This window comes from Chaetura pelagica, unplaced genomic scaffold (genome assembly GCF_000747805.2).
Source record: "Chaetura pelagica isolate M959 unplaced genomic scaffold, ChaPel_1.0 scaffold20, whole genome shotgun sequence".
Taxonomy (NCBI): Eukaryota; Metazoa; Chordata; class Aves; order Apodiformes; family Apodidae; genus Chaetura; species Chaetura pelagica.
In genome coordinates, this window is record NW_009951958.1 from 5382340 (window position 1) to 5390062 (window position 7723).

Here is a 7723-nt window from a genome sequence, read left to right on the forward strand (position 1 = left end):
TAATCCCCCACATGGGAGTTTGCAATTGATGATTCTGTTTTCCCTGTTCCATCTTGAACTTCAAAGTTGAGGAAAGTTTTCTAGAAAAAGATCAGCAGAACTGTTTTCCATCAATAAATGCAGTTCCCAGAAATGAAAATACTTCAAGAAATACTACTGACTTTGAGGAGATTTCCACTTCCAGCAGAAAACAAATATGTTCTACTTCAAAGTCTGTGACATAAAACTTCTTAATTTTCCTTGTCCAGTGTTTTGTTTTGTTTCAAAATTAAAACCAAGGCAGTAACATCAGTGCTCAACAAAATGGAATTGCCAGTTTTCAGCTCAACTTTATGGAGAATTAGTCAAACTGTAGTTGTAAAGTTTGCTATTATCTGATTTATCAGGTTCATACAAGGGTTGAATTAGAGCAGAATTGCACAGAAATCTCTTATAGTGGATTTTTAATCAGATTTCAAGTTAGGACATAAAACTGCTTCTAGTCAGCCTGAACACAAGTCTGCACTTCTGAGTAAAGAGCTGAAGTTGGTCTCCAAGATCTTGCTCTGGTCATGTAACATGTGAGGGAGTGTGAGGGTAGGAGTGACTAATGGGAATATTGTCAGAATAGTTACTTCCCAATATTAAAGACAGCTTTATTAATAAGAGTAATGAATTAAAGGCAGTGTGAGAAACTCTGGTTCTGACCTGTCTCTCTCTCACTTCCTCCTCTGCTAAGGAAAGCTTACTACCTCTGCTGCAGCAGCAACCTGAGCAGCATGTCCTGGAGCCTGCAGCTCTGGGAAGGATGGATGCTTGTGTCAAAAGCGGTGCTTATGACCATACAGTTGATCCCCAGTGCTGAGCTCTTTAGCTCCTCAGATTCTCACTTGGAATTTCTGCTCTGACGTGCGGCAGTGTAAGTTCCTGATGGAACTTCTGGGCAAAAGACAAGTGTGGACAGAGCATCCTAAGGGACTTCTGCTCCAGAGCAAAAACTGTGTGTGTTCTGGGCCAAATGAAAGCCCATGTTGTAAAAATTTCTGCACTATATTGTTTATACACAATTTTTACACAGGCATGACCACTCCTCAGTAAGCTCCTGTCCTGGGACTCTGAACCATGATGCAGTCTCAAGAGGGCTTGTGTCCATGCTTAGCTACTGGCCTGTTAGAAACAGTGTGAGAGGAGAGGCTTCCACTTGTAGAAGCTTTGTCCAGTGTTGGAGCTATTGGTTGGGTGACCAGCTGGGAAGTATTAAGTAAAATCTAAGAAGCTGGTGCCTGTGATCTGTGTTAATGGGGGATAGCAAGAGACAAAATTGTTCCACTCATATTAAACATTAAACATGAAAGAGCTGCATTAAAATGCCATAGGAGAAGGGACTTAATTGAGTCTTTTTGATCTGTGGGTTTTGCTTCTAGAGGATTTGACCCCGGTATGTGTCTGACTTGGTGCACACAGTTATATTTTAAACAATAGGGGTTGATTTATCCTTTTGAAAGGGAAGAGATGTGCAGCTGGGATTAACACAGAAACCACCACAAATGGATGTCCTTTCAGATGTCAGGGGGAAGGGTTAGAGGGGATAGGTGCTATTTCTAGATTCTGCTCCCAAGTGTATTTGGACAGAAGGAAGAAAGTGAGGTTATAAGGGAAAACCCATAACCTTATGGGGGAAAAATGAAAGTGATGGATCATACTCTAGTTAATGATGGCTACTCCAAGGCAGGTAAGGACTGACTGATTTTTTTTACCTGGGGGTAGATAGTACTTGAAGAGATGGCTGATCAGGTGTGAATTTAGATTCGCTGAAATATTTGAAGTCTGAGGTAGAAAAAGACCTACACAAGTTTTCTGGTCCAGCTTGCAGCTCAAAGCAGGGGTAACTTCAAAGTTGAATCAGGTTGCTCAGGGTCTGGTCCATCCACCTTCAGACTATCTCCAAGGATAGACATCACCTACCTGAGTCCTTGTTGCAGTGTTTGCTTTTATTGTGAGGAATTCTGTCTAGAAAATATGTAGAAATACCTGTATCCTAAGATGTCTCTGCTTAACATGAAGATAATAGAAAGACAAAGGCCAACATAAATATGTCTGAGAGTTTCCTAAAAGGGACCAGAAACCACTAAGAAGACAAAAGAAGTCTGAGTGAATTCTACTCAGGAGATAGGCTTTAGCTTCAAGGCAAACAAGAATTTGAATGGAAAGGTGTTCCTCAGTTGTAGCTAGAACACAAAGAGCCCAAGAAACCATGGAAGCCAAAGTAAAATAATAATCAAATTCTCTTCACTGTTTGCTGCCCTTTCTCCTCCATGAGTGTTACTTACCTCCTTGCTTCCCTGTTTTTTTTGTTTCCTGTTGCTGTAGAGCCAGAGAAGAGAGGACTCGGGTAAGCACTGCAATTCCCTTCTCCACTTTGGGGCCTGCCAGGGAGGGCACCAAGTTTCCAGCTGCCTTGGACAAGCGTGGTTTGCCGATCCTATGGGCTGGTGGCCAGTATATTTGCTTTGTTCATTGTAGCCTCTGTTGGGATGCAAAGAGAGTGCCAGCCATGGATTTCATTAATTCCACCATCAGTAGGTCTGAATTCATTGCCACTAATACAATGCCTTTTTCTATGTGCTGTGCCAGGGATATTTTTTTTTTTGTCACCATGTGTGACCTCCTGTTATTTCTCCACAAACGTTGGCAGGCACGACACAGCTGGCAGAGCAAACCAGCACAGTGTGTCACAAACTGCTGAGTGCATCCATGCTGAAATGAACAGCCAATTCCAGAGTGGTCTGAAAATTAAATCAATAAGATACAAAAATATTGTTCCCCTTTTCTCCAGCTTTGCTGCTTTGCTTTGCACTTTCTCTCCTGACTTGGATGCAGACAACAGCCAGAACAAGGCTCTTCTTGCTTTTTGCAGGAGGGTTTGACCTGTTCAAATAATATTGTAAATAATGATTATGCTAAATGGTGGCTTCCATCACTGAATAATCCACTTACCTCACCCTTTGTTTTTGGGGGTTTCTGTGCTTCTCTTGCCTATTGCTGTGGAAGACCAGAGCAGGGCAAAGGGCTGCAGGTAGTCAGAGGCAGCTTGAGCTTTTCCAGTGACAGAAGGAGTTCTGAAGGTTTTGACTGCTCAGATGCAGAACAGAGGACTGTGGTGTTGTAGAACATGACTGTTGGGGATAATGGGTTTGCTTCTTTATTAATAATCACCTGCATCACATGGTAAGGAGGACCTGGGTCATCCTGGGAACTGCTTCTGCCTCAGCCATCCCACGGTGAACCCCAACTTCTCCTCATCTCTCCTGTCTGCTCAAGCCACACAAGAGGGCTGAGTCACTGATGTCAGCTAAGGGCTCTGCCTGCTATGACTCTTGCACTCAGTCCTAAAGATCTCCAGCTCAGGATGTTTCATGGGCTTTAGCTCTGTTCCTCAGAGGGGATAGTACACCAATACACTCAGGCTCCTGTCTTCTGGTGGGGTTTTATTTAGCAGCTCTCAGTTATGGTGCAATTCATTTGACCTGTCTTGGGATGCCTGTGAAAGCAGACAAGTGCTCATGGAGCATATTCATGCTGGGACACCCTCTGCACTCTCTCAGAGACATACATATATTTTGTGTGCTCAGTATGGTGCATTGGGCTTGAATCTGGAGCCATGTTCTCCTGCCAACATGCCTTTCAAGAAGACAAGGCAGAAAGAAATATCTTCAATACAGCTATCCTGCAAGCCTGGTTCTGAAGAGAATTGTCTCTTTTTTTTGGCACCAAGGACAGCATTTTAAGCTGATGAGAAAATGCAATAGGCTGATTTCCTTGGATGCTTCAGTATTTTTTTGAATTTAGCCAAGAGAGGCCACGAGGAGGGTAGAGAAAACCAAAATAAAATGCTGCACAAGGCTTGTTTGTGTGCATTGGGACTTGCAGACACTTGCTAAACTTGTACCTGCATGTGAGCCAAGTGCAAAAGGAGAGCAGGCAAAGGGAATTTTCTTTCTCATCAGCCCCTGCAGAGACAGATTAGCTTCCACTGTCAGCAGCCCCAGGTGAGGCAGCTTGTAAAGATTTTGAGGAAAGTGTGTGTGGGTTATACCTGCTTTCTCTGCAGTCATGCTTCCTTGCAGAAGATTGCAACTGTTCCAGGCCCCTTGGCTGCACCCTTCTCTGCCTCCACTTGGGAGCAGGCCTGGAGAGATGGGGCTCATCAGGTGGCACTGATGAGATGATGTAACCTGCAAGCAGGGAGGACAAACCTCAAGCCATAAAAAGATGGAAATAAACCCATGTCTCATTTTTTGAGAGCAAATCTTGATTTCCTTTCTGCTAAAGTTTTTTGCAGAGCTAAGGAACAGTTCAGCAGAACCCCAGAGTGAGGTGCCCTGGGGTGATGATGTGTTGCTGGTAGGGTTGGGCATGTTTTTTGGGTACAAGCACCCCCTTCCTTTGATTTCTGAAAATGGCTGACTTGTTGACACAGGCAGAAATGAGAGTGTGAGAATAAAGAAGTCCTGACAGAGAACAGCAGACAGCAGTAGTACTAGTCATCTCTTGGAAATGGGGAAGTGTAACCCATCATTCTGGCTCCAGGGCTGGCACCAAGAATTTTACATCAGAAAACCAAAGAGAGAGTATTGCAGAGGCAGCTGGGGAATGGTGAGGGAGACTCTATCCCTGGTGTTTGCTGCTAAAGCAGAGTGTGAGCCCATGTATTTGCAGTTATTCTCATAGAAGTAGCCATGACCTTGGAGAATTTAACTTTCTACTTGCAGTGCGTTTAGGGAATGGGATGCAAGAAAACTCGTGGCCCTGCTGTGATGGGGAGCACAGCACTGCAGCTCTGGAACAGCAGCACAGAATGGCAGCTCCACTGACAGCTCCTGGATCTTTATTACAGCACAGAGCATGCAAACCTGGATAACAAGGCTGACTGGTCTTGTATCCCATCATACTGCTGCCTGTAACTATACTCAGACCTATCTGATCACCTATTGCAGAAAATGAAGGAGAGCAGAATTCACTGGCCCCTCCTTTTCTCTGCTACCTGTCGCATTGATATCCAAGGGTTCATGCAAGTACACCTGCTCTTTTCTGTGTTCTGGTCACATTTTCTGGAGAATTAGTCCAAGCGTTGGGTACTGGTAACTTCCCCTTCCCAGCTGATATAGTAAAATTGTCTGGAAGTGTTGCTCAATTCTGGAGTTGTGATATGCTGCTAGTTTCCCCCCGGTGAGTTCTGAATTAAATTAGGACTTGCTTTACAGGAAATTTTAGGTAATGTCTGCCTGTGTTCATAGCTCAGTCAGTTTTTTGGGTGTAGCCCAGTAGTCTGAATAGCCTGTGATTTACTGCCACCAGTGGAATGAAACAGAATCACTTTCTCTGATTTAAATCCTCTATTGTAGTTAAATATTTACAAAGTATCAAAATCTTAGTAATTGAATGGCTAACAGATAGGCAGCAAATGTTTATATACCTCTGAAATAGCCACAGGGCCATTGAGGTAATAATATTTCATTCTGATAAAAGGTCTTTTAGTAAGAAGCTTAAAGCTCTTTCAGCTTCATTTTGTTCTTGGGGGTAGCATTAATTCATGCTGATTTTGGTGGCTTTTACAGATTTTACAGATTGCAAAAATTACTCATTTGTTTCAGCAAAATACTCTTGTTGAAATGAAGCAGTTGTGGAGAAACAGCACCTGTCACACAACAGTCCTGTTGATTGCTTCAAAAAGGCAAGAAAAAAAATTACTAAGCTAATTATCAGTCTTTGAAGGAAACTGAAGTTGGCAGGTTTAAACCATACTTACCAGTATTAAAGCAGGGCTTCTCTGTTCACTTGCAGAGGGTATCATTAAATATTTCATGATCCATAGGTAATCAAACATCAGCCCTGTTTCCTGAGGTAAGAAGGGATCCTGTCATTCCTACTCATTCTGCTTAATTCTATGTCCAAGTGAGGCAACTGGAATTCCAAGTAGGTGCATCAAGTATGACTGAGAGTAACTTGCTGAGGCAAATTCTCATTGTCTTTCAGGAATATCCAGAGCTTGTTACTGAGCTGACCTGGGTTGCACTATTGTCAGGTTAAGATTTTACCTTGGACTGGCCAGGAGTGTGTATTTCTTAGAAAGAGGGGTTACTTGTGTCTTAGAACCATTTGATTTTATAACCAAAAGAGATTTCACCTTTTCTTAAAATCCATATCTACCCAGAAGCTTTCTATTTACACAGATTTTTTTTTTTTTTTTTTTTGACATTGTCGGACAATCTTGTGCTACTGGATTTCAAATGGGACTAAACAGGTCAAGAATGGGAGAGCAGCAGCAAAGCAGTTCTTATTTTTTCTCTTGATTACTGAAAATAATTTTGGCAAATCTATTATTTAACTTCAAGTAAATGTTGGGGAAAAAAGTGGAGAAACACTATATACTTTGCATGGCACTTGTAACATTGTCGGACAATCTTGTGCTACTGGATTTCAAATGGGACTAAACAGGTCAAGAATGGGAGAGCAGCAGCAAAGCAGTTCTTATTTTTTCTCTTGATTACTGAAAATAATTTTGGCAAATCTATTATTTAACTTCAAGTAAATGTTGGGGAAAAAAGTGGAGAAACACTATATACTTTGCATGGCACTTGTAACAGTCTAACTTGGAAGAAAAAACTTTTAGAGAAGAGGGATGCTATTTGGGATCCTAGTTAGTGGAAATTTAAATGGAATTCACTACAAAGTGCTTAAGATTTTTAGTAAGATTTCCAACATAATAGAGACCATATTTCTGTCTGGGTAGTTTGCATAATCCTGTAAGATAGAGAGTAAAGATTATTTCAATTCTCTAGTAACAAATATTTCTGTGATACCAAGCTTAACAGCTAGAGTTTGATACTCAATAAACCGTGCAATGCTTCAGAGATTACAAAGGATGTTACTTTTCAAAGATTGGGATATTTTTTTGGTTTGTGTCCTAGGTGGGAGTTAGTTGACAATTTCTTCCTTCCATGTCTGGAATAAAACATTGGTAAAGGAAACTTTCCAGTTGACACTTTCTTAATGTGCAGTGACATGTTGTAGGACACCTGGCCATGCCTGCAGCCTAAGGAGTGAGCCTGCCTAATTGTCACCCAGCTGCCTCAGAGGAGCCCCAGCACTGTTTGTATCTGTGAACTGTAATTTGTTCCCTGAAGATGCAGCCCTGTGCACGCAGTATTTCTTCCTGGGTCCTTAACCCCAGTGTTGTCATGAGGCAGAGGGTGTGCAAGAAAGATGGGACAAACTTTTTACGAGGGCTTGTAGTGATAGGAGGAGGGGTGCCAGTTTCAAACTGGAAGAGGGTATATTTAATTAATTATTAGGAAGAAATCCTTTCCTGTGTGGGTGGTGAGACACTGACACAGGTTGCCTAGGGAAGTTATGGACATGTCCTCCCTGGAAACGTTTAAGGTTAGGTTGGATGGGGCTTAGTGGAAGGAGTCCCTGCTTATGGCAAAGGGATTGGAACTAGATGATCTTTAAGGTCTCTCCCAACCTGAACCATGCTGTGATTAAAGATCTGTTACTCTTCTAGCCAAAGGCCCATCATGTATGACAAGGTCCCTCGAGCACTGGTAGCTGCTGATAAGGCGACAGGGCTGTTCCTCCCGCCTTAGCCCGTGTGAATTACAGAACGTCTGGCCTGAAGTTGCGGGATCTCTGGTGGGGGACACTTCCCTGCCCGCCCCCGTTCTCCCGCAGCCGCGGGGCC